Below are 20523 nucleotides of genomic sequence, written 5' to 3'. Positions count from 1 at the left end.
GACCCCCCCCCCCACCTCAGTGCCAAAGCTCATGGGAAGTCAAGCTCAACCCAGGTGGATACCAGTATTACACTTCAGATACTTGGGCACAATCCAAATTCTCTTATACAATAAACTCTCAGGTTTAACCAAGTTATTTTATAGTTCTGGAATTTTATTACATGCAATGCCATGTAAAATTAGTGACATTTGGGAATCTTTTTTTCATTTTAGTAGCATTTGTTTGAAAAGAATTTGACCTACACTTCTAAATAATGTGCTTAATTATGGGGTCCAAAGATGGTAATGAAATGGAGGTAAAAGACATGCATCACATAGCCGAAAGCTAAAATCACAGCTTCAAAGGGCTGAGGAACATTCTTAAGGCTTACATTCTAATGTCTTTTTATTTAACAATGTTACTAAAACACACACACACACACACACACACACACACACACACACACACCCCTCCCTCCTGGGCCTGTATTAATTGTTCTCTCCAAAGCCATCTTCAATTTCAAATTCAACTTTTTTTTATACTCCACTAAACAGCTAATAATAACTCATGTATCCAATGTCACTTTCCACATAACTGAAGATTTCTACCTGTTAGTGATCTTTCTAAAACTGATTAAACTCTTCCCTTCCATCTTAAGGATAATGTATAAACAACATTTAGCTATTTCTTGAATTTACAAAACCTTCTTGTTAAAGGTCAATTATAGAACTTGCAACATCTGTTTGGCTGCTCAAAGAATTTTTATTATTCCCTCTGGGTTTTTGTCTATATTCCCAAAGTTGAGGTAGCTAGAAAAATGTCCTACAGATAAATTTGTTGCTAAATCACAATAAATATGTGTTATCAACTCAAAGGTATCGGGAAGTTTAATAATGGCCTCTAAACATCTCCCTGAGCATTGTCCCTTTCAGGTTAACTCCAGATATAGTCTCTAAGATCTACAAAAAGTAACATATTCCACTCAAAAATATGAAAAATAACTCACTTATAACTTTTAAAACTTCTCATATCACTTATGGCTTCAAAATAAGGACAATGTTGTTCAATCCCAAACTGACTTTGTTGATTTCGTACTTGTTTGTAGAGCCTGGTGAACAGGATGAGACAAAGTCAAACGACATTTCCACTCTGAGTTTCAGGTACCTCAGCTCTCAATGAGAGTGTGACCTCTGGCTTCTCTCTACTCTTCCAGATTCCAGAGTCCATGGTTCAAATGCCATAGTGCACGTGAAAGCACTTTGAACAGCATAATGAGCTTTATCAATGGAAGAGCAAGACCAACTGACACCAGGAGAGCTTTTGGTGACTGGCAGGAACATTATCCATCTTTCACAACTTCTCACCTAATATTTATCAGGCACTCAATAAAGGTTTGATGAATAAATGAATAAAGAAGCCCACTTTACATTGCTATAAAAGAATTAATAATACAAAACAATTTTGCCCCAAACACTAGAAACTCCTTTTTTAAAAAAATCTGAAGCATGTTCAAATCTGACTTGGTCACCAGCAACCTCTTTGGAAAGCAGAGTGGCAAACCCTCAAAATTAGGCCAAAGGAGTTTTCCTCAGGAATTTGGCCACATAACTGAAATTATCACCTCCACAAGTCAACATGTTAACTTTCAGAGAGAAACTAATTTTAAAAATTAGTTGCTCATCTATGTGAAAACCTAGTACACCTATCAAGATAAGTTATCTTAAAGATATAATACTATACTGCTAATTACTGGTAGAACAAACTTCAAATATTAGAAAGGGGGAATGTAAAACAGTGTTGACCATGTCAAAGAGAACACTGAGGTAGGTCTAGCTTATAAAAGACAAAAAAAAATAAGGAGAGATTATGGAAACACAATACCATCCAAATTAATCTCTCTTAATGCAAAAGAGGGAATAGATTTATTCTAATTAGTTCCAGAAGCAACAAGCAAAGATAGACACAGATTTTAAGGAAGAGTAAGTTAGCAACTGGAACTGCCTAGGAATGAGATGGACCTTTTAAAGAAGTGACCTCCCTTTAATGGTATCCAATCATAAGGGAAAAGCAGAAGCCAGGTGGAATTCACTAATACACCTAACCTGATGACTTTTCTTCAAAGCATTTAAAAAAATGTCTCTTCAGTTATGACCCAGAAAATGAAGAGGACCAATGTGAGGGGCCAGATGAACGATGTTCTCAGAGTCCACAGCACAGACATTTCTTCACCGTTTAAAGGTGGCCAGCTGAGAACTTAGTCTCCAGAGGGCTCCAGATTTGTGGTTCACAGCACACAAAACTAGAGCCCTTCTTTGCTTTAAGCACAATAAATACTTACTGAATTAAAACATAGGCAGAAACTGAAGGCAGACAGAGTGAAATAGTGAGAAATGCCCTCCCTGACATTTATAAATATGCCAGAGAAACTTTCAACCACATGTTATAACTTTATAAATTATGTGTAAACATGACCTCTGAAAAAATGCCAAGGTCGATGAGGCTGAGAGTGACTTCTCTAGTGAATCATAGCTGGGACAGTCATTTTCAAACTCTGCATGCAATTTTCCACATCTTTTCCAAAATAAGCAGTGTAATGAGTACACACATGATCCAGGCTTCCTCCTGCCAGTTTCCCATCCCCCCATCACATATCCTTTTCCTAGTAATTCTCTGCTTTGGTTTAAGGACATCCCACCCTACCATTCCTATCCTTTCTTTTCCCTCTCTATCCTTCACTAGAAGAACTTCTATAAATAATCCAGGACATTCTACAGGCAATTTACAAATGGAAAACCAATGCAAAATCCTACACATTATTTTATGCTAATTTTGATTTCTGCCTCTGATATACTGACTCCACAAAGGGAAGGGACTTGGACAGTTCAGTCAGAATGCCTAGGATTTCTTACCTGAAATATTGTCCGAATGATATAAATAACTACAATTTTTGGAGCACAGACTTGTTTTTTAGACAACTTTATAATGCAGTTCTATTAGGTTTCCTGTTTTAAAGATAAGAAAACTTTCCCAAAGTTGTTCTTAGGAAGTGAGAAAAATGAGTTTCAAGCTATATCTGTGCATTCCACAGCTCAAGCAATCAATCATTACATTACCTTTCATTCAATCCACAACAGTTTAAAACTTCAGATTCATCTCTGGTTTCTCCCATTCCATTGTTCCTTCCATATAAGTGATTGGCAAGTCTTGTTTCTGCTCTGACTCTCTTAGGTACAGTCTCAACTTTGACAATTCCAACACCATGCCTGCTCAAAACTTTTTAATAATTCCCTATGGACTCCAGAATGGTGGTCCATTAACAGCTGTTATTCAAAAATCCTCCACATTACAGCTCCTCCATAAATTGAGAGTCACTATCCACCATTTTTCTTGCATTTGGATTAACTGACTTTGCCAGCCCTGATTGGAGACACATGGCATGACAAGGCATTTTTCTTCTTACTGATTCGCAAATTTATTTTCATGAAAAGACAACAAATGGGAATATTTGAAATTAACACTGGCCCTATGCATCTGGGATCCAAATCAACCTGTTCAATCTATAATGTTCCTCACACTCTTAGCCTATACATCACAGCTTCTTAGGAAGGCTTCCTAAAGACGTTGGGAATCTATACCCATCTTTTAAAGCCTGGCCCCTTTTCTTTGCAAAGAAAACTTCCAGACTCATTCTATGAAGCCAGCATTACTTTGATTCCCAAACCAGACAGAAACCCAGCAAAAAAAGAGAACTACAGGCCAATATCCCTGATGAATATGGATGCAAAAATTCTCAACAAGAGACTAGCAAATAGAATTCAACAGCATATAAAAAGAACTATTCACTATGTTCAAGTGGGATTCATTCCTGGGCTGCAGGGCTGGTTCAATATTTGCAAATCAATCAATATGATACATCACATTAATTAAAGGAAAGAACCATATGATCTTGTCAATAGATGCAAAAAAAGCATTTGACAAAATACAGCATCCTTTCTTAATAAAAACCCTGAAGAAAGTCAGGATAGAAGGAACATACTTAAACATCATAAAAGACATTTATGAAAAGCCCACAGCTAATATCATCCTCAATGGGGAAAAACTAAGCTTTCCCCCCAAGATCAGGAACACAACAGGGATGTCCACTCTCACCACTGTTGTTTAACATAGTGTTGGAAGTCCTAGCGTCAGCAATCAGACAACAAAAGGAAATCAAAGGCATCAAAACTGGCAAAGATGAAGTCAAACTTTCACTATTCGCAGACGACATGATACTCTACATGAAAAACCCGATAGACTCCATCAAAAGTCTGCGAGAACTGATACATGAATTCAGCAAAGTCGCAGCATACAAAATCAATGTACAGAAACCGGCTGCATTTTTATACACCAATAATGAAGCAACAGAAAGAGAAATAAAGAATCTGATTCCATTCACAACTGCACCAAGAATCATAAAATACCTAGGAATAAATCTAACCAAAGATGTACAAGATCTGTATGCTGAAAACTATAGAAAGCTTATGGAAGGGAATTGAAGAAGATACAAAGAAATGGAAAAACATTCCGTGTTCATGGATTGGAAGAATAAATATTGTTAAAATGTCAATACTACCCAAAGCAATCTACACTTTCAATGCAATCCCAATCATAATTGCACCAGCATTCTTCTTGAAGCTAGAACAAGCAATCCTAAGATCTGTATGGAACCACAAAAGACCCCGAATAGCCAAAGTAATATTGAAGAAGGAAACCAAAGTGGGAGGCATCACAATCCCAGACTTTAACCTCTACTACAAAGCTGTAATCATCAAGACACTATGGTATTGGCACAAAAACAGACACATAGACCAATGGAATAGAGACCCCAGAATTGGACCCACAAATGTATAGCCAACTAATCTTTGACAAAGCAGGAAAGAGTATCCAATGGAAAAAAGACAGTCTCTTTAACAAATGGTGCTGGGAGAACTGGGCAGCAACATGCAGAAGAATGAAACTGGACCACTTTCTTACACCATTCACAAAAGTAAACTCAAAGTGGTTGAAGGACCTGAATGTGAGACAGGAAACCATCAAAACCCTAGAGGAAAAAGCAGGAAAAAACCTCTTTGACCTCAGCCGCAGCAGTTTCTTACTTGACACATCTCCAAAGGCAAGGGAATTAAAAGCAAAAATGAACTATTGGGACCTCAGCAAGATAAAAAGCTTCTGCACTGCAAAAGAAACCATCAACAAAACTAAAAGGCAACCGACGGAATGGGAAAAGACATTTGCAAATGACATATCGGATAAAGGGCCAGTATCCAAAATGTATAAAGAACTCACCAAACTCCACACCTGAAAAACAAATAATCCAGTGAAGAAATGGGCAGAAGACATGAATAGATGCTTTTCCAAAGAAGACATCCAGATGGCCAAGAGACACATGAAAAGATGCTCAACGTCATTCCTCATCAGGGAAATACAAATCAAAACCATACTGAGATACCACCTTACTCTGGTCAGAGTGGCTAAAATGAAGAAATCAGGAGACTATAGATGCTGGAGAGGACGTCGAGAAATGGGAACCCTCTTGCACTGTTGGTGGGAATGCAAACTGGTGCAGCTGCTCTGGAAAACAGTGTGGAGGTTCCTCAAAAAACTAACAATTGGGGCCCCTGGGTGGCTCAGTCAGTTAAGCATCCTCCTTTAGCTCAGGTCGTGATCTCGCGGTTTGTGGGTTCGAGCCCTGTGCTGGGCTCTGTGCTGACAGCTCAGAGCCTGGAGCCTGCTTTGGATTCTCTCCTTCTCTCTCTGCCCCTCTCCCACTTGTGCTCTCTCAAAAATAAATAAATGAAAAAATAAAATGAAACTATATCTACCCTATGACCCAGCAATAGCAATAGCACTGTTAGGAATTTACCCAAGGGATACAGGAGTGCTGATGCATAGGGGCACTTGTACACCAATGTTTATAGCAACACTTTCAACAATAGCCAAATTATGGAAAGAGCCTAAATGTCCATCAACTGACGAATGGATAAAGATGTGGTATACACACACACACACACACACACACACACAATGGAAAACTACTTGGCAATGAGAAAGAATGAAATCTGGTTATTTGTAGCAACATGAATGGAACTGGAGGGTATTATACTAAGCGAAATAAGTCAGGCAGAGAAAGACAGTTACCATATGTTTTCACTCATATATGGATCCTGAGAAACTTAACAGAACCATGGGGTGGGGAAGTTACAGAGAGGGAGGGAGGTAAACCATAAGAGACTTAAATACTGAGAACAAACTTAGGGCTGATGGGGGGTGAGGAGAGGGGAAAGTGGGTGATGGGCATTGAGGAGGGCACCTGTTGGGATGAACACGGGATGTTGTATGGAAACCAATCTGACAATAAATTATATTTAATATAATTAATTAATTAAGTGTTCCTCGCACTCTTAGCCTACACATCACGGCTTCTTAGGAAGGATTCCTAAAGATGTTGGAATCTATACCCATCTTGGAAAGCCTGGCCCCTTTTCTTTGCCCATGAGATATGGCTGGTGACTTTCCAAACAGAAGTTATTCCTTCTTCTCACACTCACTCAGGGTCAGTTCTTGCTCAGAGGTTTACACATATAATTACTGACAAGTGTTGTATTTCCCATTCTTGATAGTAAGCTTAGAAGGGAGTTAGGTCTGGCCTATTAGACTTTTGATGCCTTTTTTTTTCCATATAATGGGAATTCAGTGAGTGTTATTAAATTAATAATTTAAAATGTACAGAATATAAATTGATTTTTGGTATGGAGTTGTATAAAAATTGGCTAGATAAAAAAAAGCACAACTGATTTCCAATTTTACTGTTCAGAAACTGCACTTTACTGATTCTTCAAGTCAATACCAATTTGGTTAGAATACTCTTTTTCACAAATCCCATAAAATAGCAAAAAGGTCTTGGAAATTTCAATGTTTGGCATTACTCACAACAGCTAATGAAAACGCCTTTGTCTGACAACATGTCCTGCCTTCTGGTTCAGAAATAAGGGTTGATGTAGCAGGGCATGCTTCCTAGGAGGTCATCCAGTTCATAAGCCATATTTCCTGCTTCAGTACAGAACAAAAGCCCCCAGAGAAACAAGCAAAATTCCTCACGGTTCTTCAAGGTCTTTATCCACTACAACCAACTTTCTGTCACAACTAACATTTCCCAGCATAAGACCAGGATCTATACCTTCAGCATGTTCATAATTTCTCAGTCTATCACAAGAATTCTCATTTGAGGGAGGGGCCACTTCACCTGGGACTAGAATGGAACACCTTCCCTGTCACCTGACTGCCATTGGTCTGGAGGCTTCTGGAGGATAATGATTCTGTTTCAGATATAGAGATAAATACCCATCCCTCCTCCTTCCCCTCTATTTCTTCCCAAAGGATGCTCCCAACTTCTTTTAAGGAATAATTTTTGGTGAGTGAGTAGCAAAAATAGCATGGGCTATGGTGAGAGTCAGAGAGAGTCATAGGCCCAAAGAATCACAGGGAACGTAAAATGTGCTCTGAGGTACAGTCTACAGACTGCCTAAACGAAAGATTTCAAATAAAATCTGAAAAGAAATAAGCTACTTAATAATTTAAGAGTAACAGCTTCTATATTATCTTTAAAAATGGACAAGGAGAAATAACACTTGAATAAATTTGATATGCCAGGTAGCTTCAACTCCAACAAAAGGTTCATGCTTATACAGAGCAAGGTTCTATAACAACCTGGTTTTCAATTAATCTTTTTTGCATGTGTACAGAGGAACTATGATCAGAGACAGCCTTCTGTTTCAGGGCACTATATTCTGTGGTTTGGTATTAAAAGGGAATGCTGCACCTGCTCTGTATCTCACTAATTATCATCAAATTTGACAGAACTCTAGAATATATCCAGGAATATCATAATGAAGCAGTATTCCTGGATACTGCTCAAAGGGTCTGATGATCAATCTGTAACACCGCAACAACAAAAACTATCATTACCTGAATGCTTAGTCTAAGTCAAATCACCCATGAAACCTATGATGTAATAGAACATCCAGGGGCACCTGGGTGGCTTAGTCAGTTGAGCGACCTTCAGCTCAGCTTATGATTCCAGGGTCGTGGGATCAAGCCCTGTGTCAGGCTTCATGCTGAACATGGAGCCTGTTTAAGATTCTCTCTCTCTACCTCTACCCCTCTCCCTTGCCTGCTCTCTCTCTCTCTTAAAAAAAAAAAAAAAAAAAAAAAAAGGTAATCACCATCCATACTTTACAGATGAGGATGAGGAAACTGAGACACTAAGAGTGAAGTGAATTGCCTGAGGTCGAAGAGCAAAAAGTGATAGAACTGGAACTCTAAGCCAATCAGAATTCAGAGCCAATATAAGTTAACTAGTATATCATGCCTCCTTCTCAAACAAGAATTACCAAGTTTTTAAAAATACCAACTGTTGCAAAAAACAAACAAACACACACACACAAAACCACAAATGTTAGGAGCACCTGTGTGGCTCAGTCTGTTGAGTGTCTGACTTCAGCTCAGGTTGTGATCTCACAGTTCATGAGTTCGAGCCTGCATTGGGCTTGCCACTGTCAGCACAGAGCCTGCTTCAGGTACTCTTTACCCCTCTCTCTCTGGAGAGAGAGCTCAATGGAGCTGTCTCCCTCCCTCAATGGAGCTGTCTATCTCAAAAAATAAATTTTAAAAATACTAATAAAACTGAATGTTAAAAAAAAAAAAAACACCTGCTCCTGATGGGGATTAGGTCCAAAAAAGTACACACATATTACTTATAGAAATGTCACCTGATGCAGCTATCTTTAAAAGCCATGTGACAATAAGCCATGTGCTTATTAAAAGTATTAGTGCACACAGCCTTTGATCTTGCAGCCGTACTCCTGGGAGTTAATCCTGAGGTATAAAAGCATAATATGTACAAGGGTATAATGTTAAATTCTACTCCACAAGGGGAAATGTTGAATAAACTGTGGCATAGTCCTACCATGGAAAACAACAAAGAAAGTAAAAGAGATAGATTTGCCTAGTCAGTTGACTCAAGAGATGCTAAGAGAAAAGAAGGAAGATATATCCAAACTTTGTGAAGACATGATTAGAAATTTTAGAAATAGTGGGACTCTTCTGGATATTGTTATGGTGGATACTGTGTCATTACATATTTGTCAAACCACACACAAAGTAAAACACAAGAAAGAACCCTAACTATGGATTTTAATTAATGTGTAGTAAGTGTCAACATTGGATCATCAATTGTAACAAATGTGCCACATCAACGTCAGACTGAAGAATAGGAAAAACTGGGGGAGAAGAGTTGAGGGGTTTATGGAATATGTCTATACTTCTACTCAATTTTTATGTAAACCTACAACTTATCAACAAAAGTCTATTCATTAAAAAAATGGTTAGAGACCACTCTCCACTTATTAAATATTATAATAGGCATAGAAAAACACTGTAGGTTGTTGGATAAGGGAGTTAAGCCCCCCAAAAAGTGTTTTTTTCAAATTTTTCAATTTACAAGATGAAAACAGTAGGTATTCTATGATCTAATTCATGTAAAACTCTGTGTGTGTGTGTGTGTGTGTGTGTGTGTGTGTGTGTGTAGAAGGAAAAATATACAGCTGAACAATCTTGGCTGGAATTTTTTTTCCAACTACTTTTATAATACTTAATCCTATCACTTCATAAGTACGCCTTTCCTCAGCTCACCTTCAAACCATGAGATAGGAATAATAATTGATAAGTAAGTGAGAAGCTGGATCTTCAGACCATGCTTTACGATCAAGCAAAATTCAACAGTGCATTTGAAGCTGCTAGACATAGTAACTTTAATTATTTTTTTCTGTTATTCCTCATTCCAAAGCCAACATAAAATAATGAGTACTCTGCAAGACAGCCTGAAAATTTCTACAGGTATTTAAGTGAGCATAGAGTTCTCTGCTTTAGATTTCCTTCTAAACAAGATTTTAAGATCTTGGTTGGGGGAGTCTACACCACACACACACACACACACACAGGCCGCACTAATGCACTCAAAGAAAGATCCCCACCAAAAAGTACACTTGAAACTCAGATGTATAGATACATAATTTAATTCACATATTTCCAGACAGAAATTCTAAAGTCCTCTAGTTGAATAATCTACTTGAATAATCAAACAGATGTCTCCTAGCTCCTAAATGTAACATTCTCACCTAGAGTTGTTGCAGGAGGTTTCGCATACCTCAAGGGACAATTTCCAGCCATATCCTTCAAGGCGTATTTTCCTCTAATTAAACCTAATCCCTATTACCTCCTGGAGGCCTCTAAGGGCTCGGTTTTCAAGTCACTGTGTTGTCTGGTTTGCCTTCTGAGATAGTTACAAATGCAGCCAGTCCCACCCATGCTCAGCCTGCTGAACCCTGAAAAACCATGAGCAGGAAACAGCCAGGGCCTCATCTGCAGGGTTTACGTGATGAAATGCAGCTCACAATTAGCTGCCCCTGCAATTTTCACACCTGGGGCTCTTGAGCTTTGAGGGTGCAGGTGGCCTAATGCAGGAGTAATTAGTTCCATGTCATTAATTATTTATATGGAGCTTATCACCCTGGGTTGGCAATTTTTGTTGACTCAAAACCACAGGTGCACAAAGGAGAAGTGCATTTTGAACGTTTGGCCTCTTAAAAGAGAGAAAATGGTGCTCTTTGGGGCTATCTTCAAGGCATGCTCCAGGAAAGGCGATGTCATTCATAGCAACTGCAAGATTTTGAGAGTTGACAAGTAATTTAAAATGGTGACTCACCATTGCTACAGTTGCAAAGGTGATTCTGCTTGACTCACACAAAATTCTGTTTTTAATATGTATCTTACAGAAAAACAGTTTTCCCATTTTGTTGTTGTTGTTGAAGAAAAGGCAGGGAATGAAAATCCAATGTCAATGTCTTATCATTTGGGTCTAATTCCCGGAAAACCCAAAGTATTTGACATAACATTACTGGAAATTCTTATTAATTCCACCTTCAGAACTTCCAGGTGAATTTGATTTCAATGGTGTTATCCATACATAACTTCATTCTTTTTTAATTTAAATTTTAGTTAACATACAGTGCAATATTGGTTTCAGGGATAGAATTCACTGATTCATCACTTACCTACAACACCCAGTGCTCATCATTACAAGTCCCCTCCTTAGTACCCATCACCCATCTAGCCCATCTCCCACCACCTCCCTCCATCAACCTTCAATGGCTAACAGACACGTGAAAAGATGCTCAACATCACTCATCATCAGGGAAATACAAATCAAAATCACAATATCACCTCAGACCTGTCAGAACGGCTAAAATCAACAACACAAGAAACAACAGGTGTTGGCGAGGGTACAGAGAAAGGGGAACCCTCTTGCACTGCTGGGAGGAATGAAAACTGGTGCAGCCACTCTAGAGAACAGTATGGGGGTTCCTCAAAAGGTTAAAAACACAACTACCCTACAATCCAGCAATTGCACTGCTAGATATTTACCCAAAGGATACAAGAATACATAACCTCATTCTTACCAACTAAATTCCTCTAACCTAGGCTAAGGCAACCACTGAGACACGCTCTTCCCTGACTGACATGATGCTTATGATTCTAAACTCAGCCTTCCTTTAGCTTCTTACCTTGATGTTAGTTTCCCATCTATTTCCAGTTAGGTATTTCTCCAAGTAGGAGTGGAGCAGGTCTTTCTCCCTAGATTTTTGTCAGGTTCAGGATTTTATAAAGTGTTGAAAATACAAAACTATTTCAGATAAATTTACAGTAAACTTTAACCTTACTTCACAGTGGTTTGAAAGCAGAGACTGTCTGCTAATATTGAAGCTAATGTTTCAATGGGAAGGAATTTCTGCAATTGAGACTTTCTTGATGTCTCCATGATCTCCAGGTAAAACTTCTGCACTCACTCACTGTACCAGTTAACCAAGACTGATTTAGGAAGGTCTCAGAGGAGCCCCAACAGCTCCTAACTGCATTTCCTACAATCTCCAGATGATACTGATGGATCATGAACACACTCTGAGTAGCAAGCTTCTTGAGCATACATGTAGAAGCAATTTTCTCCCTTCCAGTTGGATAACCATCCAGTTCTGCCCTCACAGACTGGTTTTGGGCCTGCTGATGAAAAAACAACCAGCCCAATCCCAAATCACCCTACGTTTTTCCATTAATTTTGTATTTCAAAATTTTTCATTTACACCCCTCTAGTTGTCACTGTAAGAAAATTCTGGCACATATAACATAAATTACATATTGAGAAGAAAAAGTGAACATTTACAGCTAGGGAAGGTGCACAGTCATGACATTCATGAAAATGCCACTTTAATACTATGTCAGAGGTTCTCAGAATGTGAGCACACTGCATAAACAGCACCAGAATCACTTGAGAGCTTATTAGAAATATAAATTTCTAGATCTCTGAAATAAGAAACTCTAGGGGTGGGGCCCAGTAATCTGTTTTAACAAGGCCCTCAGGTAATCCTAATGCAAGCTAACGTTTTGAGAACCACTGGGCACATGCACTGCTTAGTCAAAAATCCAGGGGTTTTGCATTTATTCAATTCATCCTAAATCATGAATAGCATGAGTATAATAACCTAACCCTGTTTTAGAAGTTAGAAGAGTTCATTTCTACTTTCTTGTAAACTTAGCTTGGTCTAGCTGAAAAACCTGTGCAGCTCTATCAAGACTTGAGATTCTGTTCCCTTCCTAGTAAGGTTAGTAAATGTATAATTTATTATTTAAACCACAAACTCTTGAGAGCAGCAGGAGGTACTTTTATAATTACACAGGGACAACAGACATAAATTGGGACTGTCCTAGGCAAACTAACACTTTACACTTTAGGACTGGTATGGACAAGATAAAGAAGTCTCAAGTGTCTTCCAGGTCTGAAATTTTTATAACAAGAAACCCTAAAAATTTCCAGCAAGTACTCATGGCTAGTTCTTTTTTTCTAACTCTAAATTTAAAGAGGAATTAATGTACCTCTCAATGGTGCCACTACATTTTTAAATGTCTTGCTGAACCCAAAAATGCATCTGATGTTCTTGGGACATCAACCTGGGGGATAGAATGTTCAGGGTAAAGTCCTGAAAATCCAAAATTCTCAAAGTCCTGGGTACAAAAAAAGAATGCTGTGTCAGCAGCTAAAATATCCCACTAACCATGTGTTAGACTCTTTGAGAAATAGCAAAGAGAACAATTTGGTTGAAGAGTGGTGTACTGGTGTTTGGTTCGAGGTTTTTTGTTTTGTTTTGTTTTGTTTTTTTCCTGTTACATAAACAAGAGTTGTGTGATATCTTGAAAGGTGGAGGGTATCGATATGTTCAAAGGTTTTCAGCCTACTTCAAAAGTTTCAGCTGATTCGGAAACTGTACTCATAGTCCCCATACCCACCTCCACAAAGAAAATTAAATCAGAAGGAAAATACAAATGATTATCATAGAGAAATTCAGAAAATAGCATCTTTCCTTTATAAATGTTACCAAGACATAAACTGTGATATATGTATGTTTTCCAGAAGTTGGGAGTATTTTCCATTTCATTTAACATCATAGCACAAAATACAGTCCCTAAAAGTTCATCATTTGCAGCCTTCCTTTAAGCCTAACATTAATTTAAAATAACACAAAATACATCATTTTTTCTCTAGGAGATCCATGAATTTCTAAGTTTTTCCTTAGTGGTTTTATTTCCCAGTAAGTCTACCAGTCTCAAGTCTGGCTTTCAAAAATTTACTCCAATATCTAAATGAAGGCTTTAAACCACTGTCCCAAGAGAGCTGGGGAATCAAGAAACTAAGGGGCATTTAATGGGCACTTAATATTCTCATGTTAGTGATCAATCATAAACAAAGCTCTGCTTTTTAAGTCTCATGGTTTTCATCATCTAAAAGTATGTTTTTCCTAAACAATATTGTTGAAATACAGAAAGGCTTGGTAATTAGTGCTATTAATTATCCATCCTAACAGGATATTACAAAATATGTTTATGAAGAGCTCGTAATACACAAAACAATATGTGCTGTAAAACACACACACACACACACACACACAAAAGGATATAAGCTACGTAACACACAGAAGTAGAAGACAGGAAAGAAACATTAAAATATTAACTGCTAATTTTTGAGCAATAAGATCAGGCTGGTATTTTCTTCTTATACTTTTTACAAATTTATATGATGTCTATCACAGAGATAGTGTGTAAGTGTAAAAAATCATAAATGTTATTTTAAACTTGAATGGTGCAGGGAGGTGAGGGGACTGTCCAGCAAGTGTCATGCTTATTTCATCTTCTGGTCAAATGACTTTAGTCAAATAATCAGAAGGCATTAAGAAATGAAAAACATAAAATAAAAGCTATAGTCTTTATAATATAATAATGTGGCACATTTTATAACTTTAATAAGCACCAATTCTGTAAAACTTCAATTAAGCAAATCTGGAAAAACCTGAGGATGCAAAACATCCTCTTTTGCATAATATCATAGGTGATATACTTAATACACAAATTGAATATAAATTCAGCGACAGGTTCTCAGCTTTTAATTAAGACCTTCCTAATTAAAATGTGATCCAAGGGCATATTATTTGTTTATTCTGATTAAATGCTCCCAATGGCAACATTTGATAACCACATCCTATCACAGATTTTCCGTCCATAGTTTACAAAACATTTGATATACTTTGAAACCGAACTCTATTTCCCAAAGTTTAGAAATAAGTAGTGAGAAGCACAGGTCTGGGTACATCAGGGAAATCAAAATGCTCAGACACCTTTACTAACAATTCAGTGATAGTTGAAAATAAACATTTGTTTACAAGTCCATTCTCTCCTGCCTTCCATGAGCAGTTCTGTAAAACAGCTTGAATCTTTCCAACAGCCCAGAGGCCTTCACCTCAGTTGCCAGTAGACAAAAACTACTACAGAGATAAAATTGGTTTTGAAAATGACTATACTAACAACTAAACAATTAGACACTGCAAGAATCCTCTTTGATGTTAGATGTCATCGTATTTAATTTTAAGTTGAAGATGACTTTCCTTCGTGATTTTTTTTTTTACCCTACTCTATTTTGATATTAATCTTCTCCAGAAGATTCTGTTACCTGGGTCTGAGGAAAAAAATACATAATTCCACAATTATAATTCTTAAACTGATCATTGCTATATGTTCAGCTATTTCTCAAAGCAATCCAGAATTTGGAGATCAAACTTGGGCCTAAGACACTGTCAAGGTTAGCAATTTCTTCCACATCCCCTTGCCTTTTGATCAATTAGAAAAGGTTAAGGCATTACAATTAAGACTAAAAGTCACCATCACTTACAATAATGTAGTTCGCTGATGCAGACACATGCACTCCATTTGTCTTCTCTTTCTGTTTTTCACATATGTCCAAAGATTTGGATTTGATTCTTGGTTAGATTTGTGTAATATTTGGGCAGGTTCCCAGTCAATGTGTACCTCCAGATTATCCTCCCTAGAACAGTAGAAGCAATGACGAGTCTCAGGGATGTTCTGAGGGCCAATGAAGAATGCCTACAATCCAACCTGAAAGAAATAAACAGCAGTAACAGGGTGCACATCTAGACTTCACCAGGAAATAGTTGTGCCTCATTTTACAGAAGGCATGTACCCTGTCTGGACAGGGTGAAGCTGTCTGGACAAGAGTCTCTGCAATGCAAATACTGTTTCCTTTTCCCTATGACTTTGCACCAATCGGAGAAGATTTTTCTGGAGGCAAAAAGTACAGGATCTCATTTAAAAATGAGGTAAACCTCAAAAAATGATGGCACAAACCATATGTGTGTATGTGTGTGTATAGATACTCACCTTCTTAAAAAAATTAAGAAAGTGGATATATTTGGTCTCTCCCGGAGAAGAAAAAACAGGAATAATGTCACTCTTAGTTTTCTTGAGAAAAGGATCTTGACATGTAGAGGAAAAAAGAAGTAGTAGCTAGGGCCTTACCACAGTGTTAGATCTACCACCAGTTGGGGAAACCCCAAGAAACCAAATTTTAGCTATACATGAGGAAGAACTCTGTAACACCTATAACTATGCAATCCTGTAATGCTCTATTTGGGAAAATAGTAAGGCCCTGCAGGAATGTTCCAACCAAAACCAGATGGTCACTCTGAGCAGCTGCAGAAGACACAGATTCACAGAACTCCAAACAAGGGAAAGTACCCAATGGAAGGAGCTAGGCTTCCTGGATACAACGCCTCCTCCCTCCCCACCAAAATTGAGAAATTTATCAAACCAAATATCAGATGAACTAAAATACACCTTAAAAATCATCATTCATCTCTACTACCAATATTCCTTTGCAAACAAAATAAAACCCATATTTTTGTGGCTCAATCATTTTCTGAATGAGGATTTGGGTAATGAAGTGTGATTTGGGAAGATTCTGGATAAAGAAGTATGAATATGGGTCAAAAGTAACCATCAAAACAAATCAAATGGTAGTTATAGAATAGCACTTGTTCAAGAGAAAAAAAAAAGTACCTTAAATTAAGACTTGTAATTTGCAATTTGTGACAATCTAAATACAACTTTGTCTACTGTCTATGCCTCTACAGTTTACTTTCCCATTATAAAAAAAATAGATTGATTAAACAAATTAATGTAAACAAAGGTGGAGGTGGGAGGCGTTAAAATTTACTTAAGGGAACAAATTGTTTTCAAACACATTTACAATTATCCAACAGTGTGTTAATTGTAAATGATCCTTATTTATTCATTCAACTACATCTAGCAGAGTGTTTATCTGGAATAGTTTAGTAGCTTGCTTACTATTACTTTAACATTAAAACTGTATATCTGTAAAGTATTCATAGATTCTGATTTTTCATATTTATACTGACCATCTCATAATTTTTCATATTAGAAAAACAATACTAACAAATACCTGCATAATAAGATATTATCTTGTATAATATACAAGTATTTTCTTTTATAGAAATGATTCTAGTGGAAAAAGGTTACCCAATTCACCTAAATGTATATTCGAGCAGTTCTAATTATGTTACCTTTGTAATAGGAACACAAAATAGGTTATCAACCAAATTTATCAATATCAAAAATAAATCCTGTATGTAAGTGTGTATTAGTGTGTATGAACAGGAGAGTGTGAGGGGTGTGTGGAAGTACGAGTTTGTGAGTATACGTACGTGTGAGTATGGATAAGAGTGTGTGTGGTGTGTGTGTACCTAACTGCAGGATTGTTGTCTTGTCACTCATTCAACCAAAAGTTAAATTGAATGCCTTTCTATATTAGCCACATTCAAGGTACTTACAATACTCCACTAAGAAAAAGTTAAAAATTATTGCACTCAAAGAATTTATGTTCTAATTGAGGGAGACAGACAACAAAAAATAATCATAATTAACAGAGAAGTGTTTTGAAATGTAGAAAACACAGAATCAGACATGGGTTATCAATACTGTTAGGAGTGTCAGTAGGGGGCAGGTTGCATTTTTAAAAAGCATGATCCAGGTAGACTTCCTTGAGAAGGTGGCACTTGACAGAACAGAAGGCAGTGAGAAATTTCACCCTGTACATATCTGAGTGAAGGGCAGTCCAGCCAGGTGGTACAGCAATGCAAAGACCCCAGTATACTCAAAACATAGAAAGGGGGCCAGCACAGTGACCTGAAGAATGAAAGGAAACCAGGAGGGAATGAGGTCAGATGTAAGGGAGTGGGATTGCACACAGCCTTGGAAGCAATGGTAGGATTTCGGCTTTTCTCTGAGATAGACAGGTGAAGTGTCAAGCCACATGGTCTAGCAATTAGCACATAAATAAGCTATAATCGTAATTAGTTATTATTATTATTATATATTCTATAATGTCTCCCAGGTAGGATTATTACCCTATTTGATAGATGATTAAATGAAAATGTATACATTTTTTACTTATAAGAAGTTAAAATGTCAGTTTCAGGCCAGACCAAAGCCATAGCCCAACCTCCTACACTGAGCTTCTTTTATGTGGTAAGGTAAATACAGATCCCACCTTCTTAAAAACATGAAAAGTTGTTGCTCTTAGAGACAGTGAAGTGGGAAAAGACTTCATGGATGATTAAAACTGCATCTCGGGAAGCTACTAACAGTTCAGATTCTGAGTGAGATAGGAGGCAAGAGGTTTCTGCAAAATACGCACAGGCTGGCTTTCAGAGGAATGTAAAGGGATCATTTTTACAGTTGCCCTGCTATGACTGTGCCTACAACCATGTCCTCATAGTTTTGTATTTCTTTTCCTTGACATATTGTGATACCTGAGGCCTAACTAATTTATTAAGCATATACGGTAATTTTGAGCTCAGAGTAGACTAAAGCACAGGGCAAGCTTATCCTCATTTATGGCTTGTCCCATCCTCAGTCTGCAAAGGATGCCCTTCCAAGGATCTACACCCCTATGGAGCAGATGTACTCTCACGAACATTCACTCCGTTGACCTCATTCTTCAAATAGCCTTTTTCTTTGGATCTGAAAGAAAACTTGAGACCCTCATTGTGTTTGTGGCAAGTCCAAGCATGTCCACCCTGCCATAGTGTGTTTGTCAAAACACCAGTTCTGAAATCACACAGAAGCCACTGCAAGGGGCAAGTCCCTCTCTCTGAGTTGGCATCCACAATGAAATGGGACTCTTCACCAACAGGCTGGGAGTCAATGACAGCAAACCCCTTTGACCACAGCTGTGCCAGCTTTAAAAGCCAATGAATTCTGTTGTTCTCTCATGTTGGCAAATAACTCAGTCATCCCTTCCTAGCTTTGTAATACCCCACTTAACGGGGTCAAATTAGTTGGCTCTCACTAAGTCTTCTAAGTAATAAATTATTCTTTGCCACTTGTTTTCAGAGTTGTTTCAAGAGGCCCACAGGGGCAGGCAAGTCAAAAATGAGAACTCTTTAACAAACGCTGGCAAACCACCCTCCCCTTGATGTAGAGGAAAAGATCTACAGGCTGTTAAAAGGACCTCCCTCTGGTTAATAGAGTACTGACCTCTGGTCCAAATCAATGTTGGTGGAAGAAAGAAAATGGGCTTTTGGAGAGGTGAGATAAAGTGGTAAAACACATTTATTTTTAAATAAATAGCAGTTGTTTCCCTTCTGCATGCACTGGCATGCCACCCTTCTTAGTTATCCACAAGATACTGACCTAGGGTTTTCATTCTATTGCACCCGCTGTTGCCACCTGCTGGTGACATATCATGATTGACGTACAAGGCATGGTGTTGGTATTCTCATGGGAAACGCAAGTTGTAAGCTTTAGGCCAAAATCAAAAGTCTTCATTTCATGGGGACTCAGTCTTCCTTGACAGGGGAAAAGAAAAGTCCAGAAAGCAAAGGGAAAAGATCCTATTCACAGTCAACTTTCAAGAAGTTCTGGGTATGTTTCAGTCCTATTATTCCACCAATACAAGAGATTCAGTTAACCTGCCATTACCTTTCCCTCTACAAGCTATATTGGACATGCATTCCCCTGACCACTGGAGATATAATTTTGTATCCTGCTGTGTATCTTGAAGACTATAAGTTTTATCCTGTTGTGTATCTTGAGGAACTTGACCTCAAATGGAAGACTGCTTTTCAATTTTCCCTAGGCAAACCCCAAAGGCAAAAGATAACCTCTTCTGCCTGTTTCCAAGGAGCCTGGGGGGTGACAAGGTTCTGGTACACCACATCATTTATAAAAGAACCATCAGAAGTGTATGTACCAAACACTCCTGGAAAAATTCAGGGTAAGCATGTTGAAGTAAAGCAAATCTATTTTTTAAAGGCCCATACTGAGCTGTAATTTGCTATACAACATGAAATAGAAATATATTTCCTTAAATTTCTCCACACTCATAAATAGCCAATACCATGGTACATGTTTCTTGGAAATTTAGACACATCAGAAGTCATTGTGCATAGCTATACATGTTTAACTTTTAAATTTATGGTCATACAATAGGAAAGTTTCAAATGAAAGTATACCAAGTATCAGGAAGTTCAAGAATTAAAGTCCCATAGTAGTCTTAACATACCCACAATGTACAAATGCCACATCATAAAGAGGTTTAAAAGTTTTCTTCAGTAGACATGCGCAATATTGAATAGGCCCAGCATGAACAACTCAATACTTATATGTATTTTGAGTTTTAATTTGTAAAGTGAGCTGTGTTTTAATATTCATTTTTCATTCCCTTGTCAATGCTCACAATAAGAAAACCAATGTTAAGGGGCCCAAGGCTATGCCCTGCACCCTTATTTTCTTTTTACACTCTCTCTAGGTTATCTCATCCAGTTCTACAGCCTGTAAATGCCACCTGTATTCTAGACATTTTTCAATCTATTTCTCCATTCCTGATTTCTCCCCAGAACTCCAGACTCATAGCCAACTGACCATCTGAGAAATAACCAGCATCTCAAACGTGACATACCCCAAAGCAAAACTCTTAATTATGTTACCCAAACTTGCTCTTCTCTCTAAATGCCTTCATTTTTGTAAAC

General features: G+C 37.8%; 1 long non-coding RNA gene across 1 annotated transcript in view; it reads right to left on the bottom strand.

The window, feature by feature from the left end:
* The window catches only part of LOC122214956, a 110444-nt gene that overhangs the window by 64039 nt on the left and 25882 nt on the right, over positions 1-20523 (bottom strand). The window contains exon 2 of the long non-coding RNA XR_006200166.1: positions 15348-15571. This is a non-coding gene — a long non-coding RNA (uncharacterized LOC122214956). The remainder of the gene's footprint in view (positions 1-15347; positions 15572-20523) is intronic.

Source organism: Panthera leo, chromosome A3, assembly GCF_018350215.1.
Source record: "Panthera leo isolate Ple1 chromosome A3, P.leo_Ple1_pat1.1, whole genome shotgun sequence".
Taxonomy (NCBI): Eukaryota; Metazoa; Chordata; class Mammalia; order Carnivora; family Felidae; genus Panthera; species Panthera leo.
Note: the sequence above shows the minus strand (reverse complement) of the source record. Positions and strands in the feature narration are given on the sequence as shown.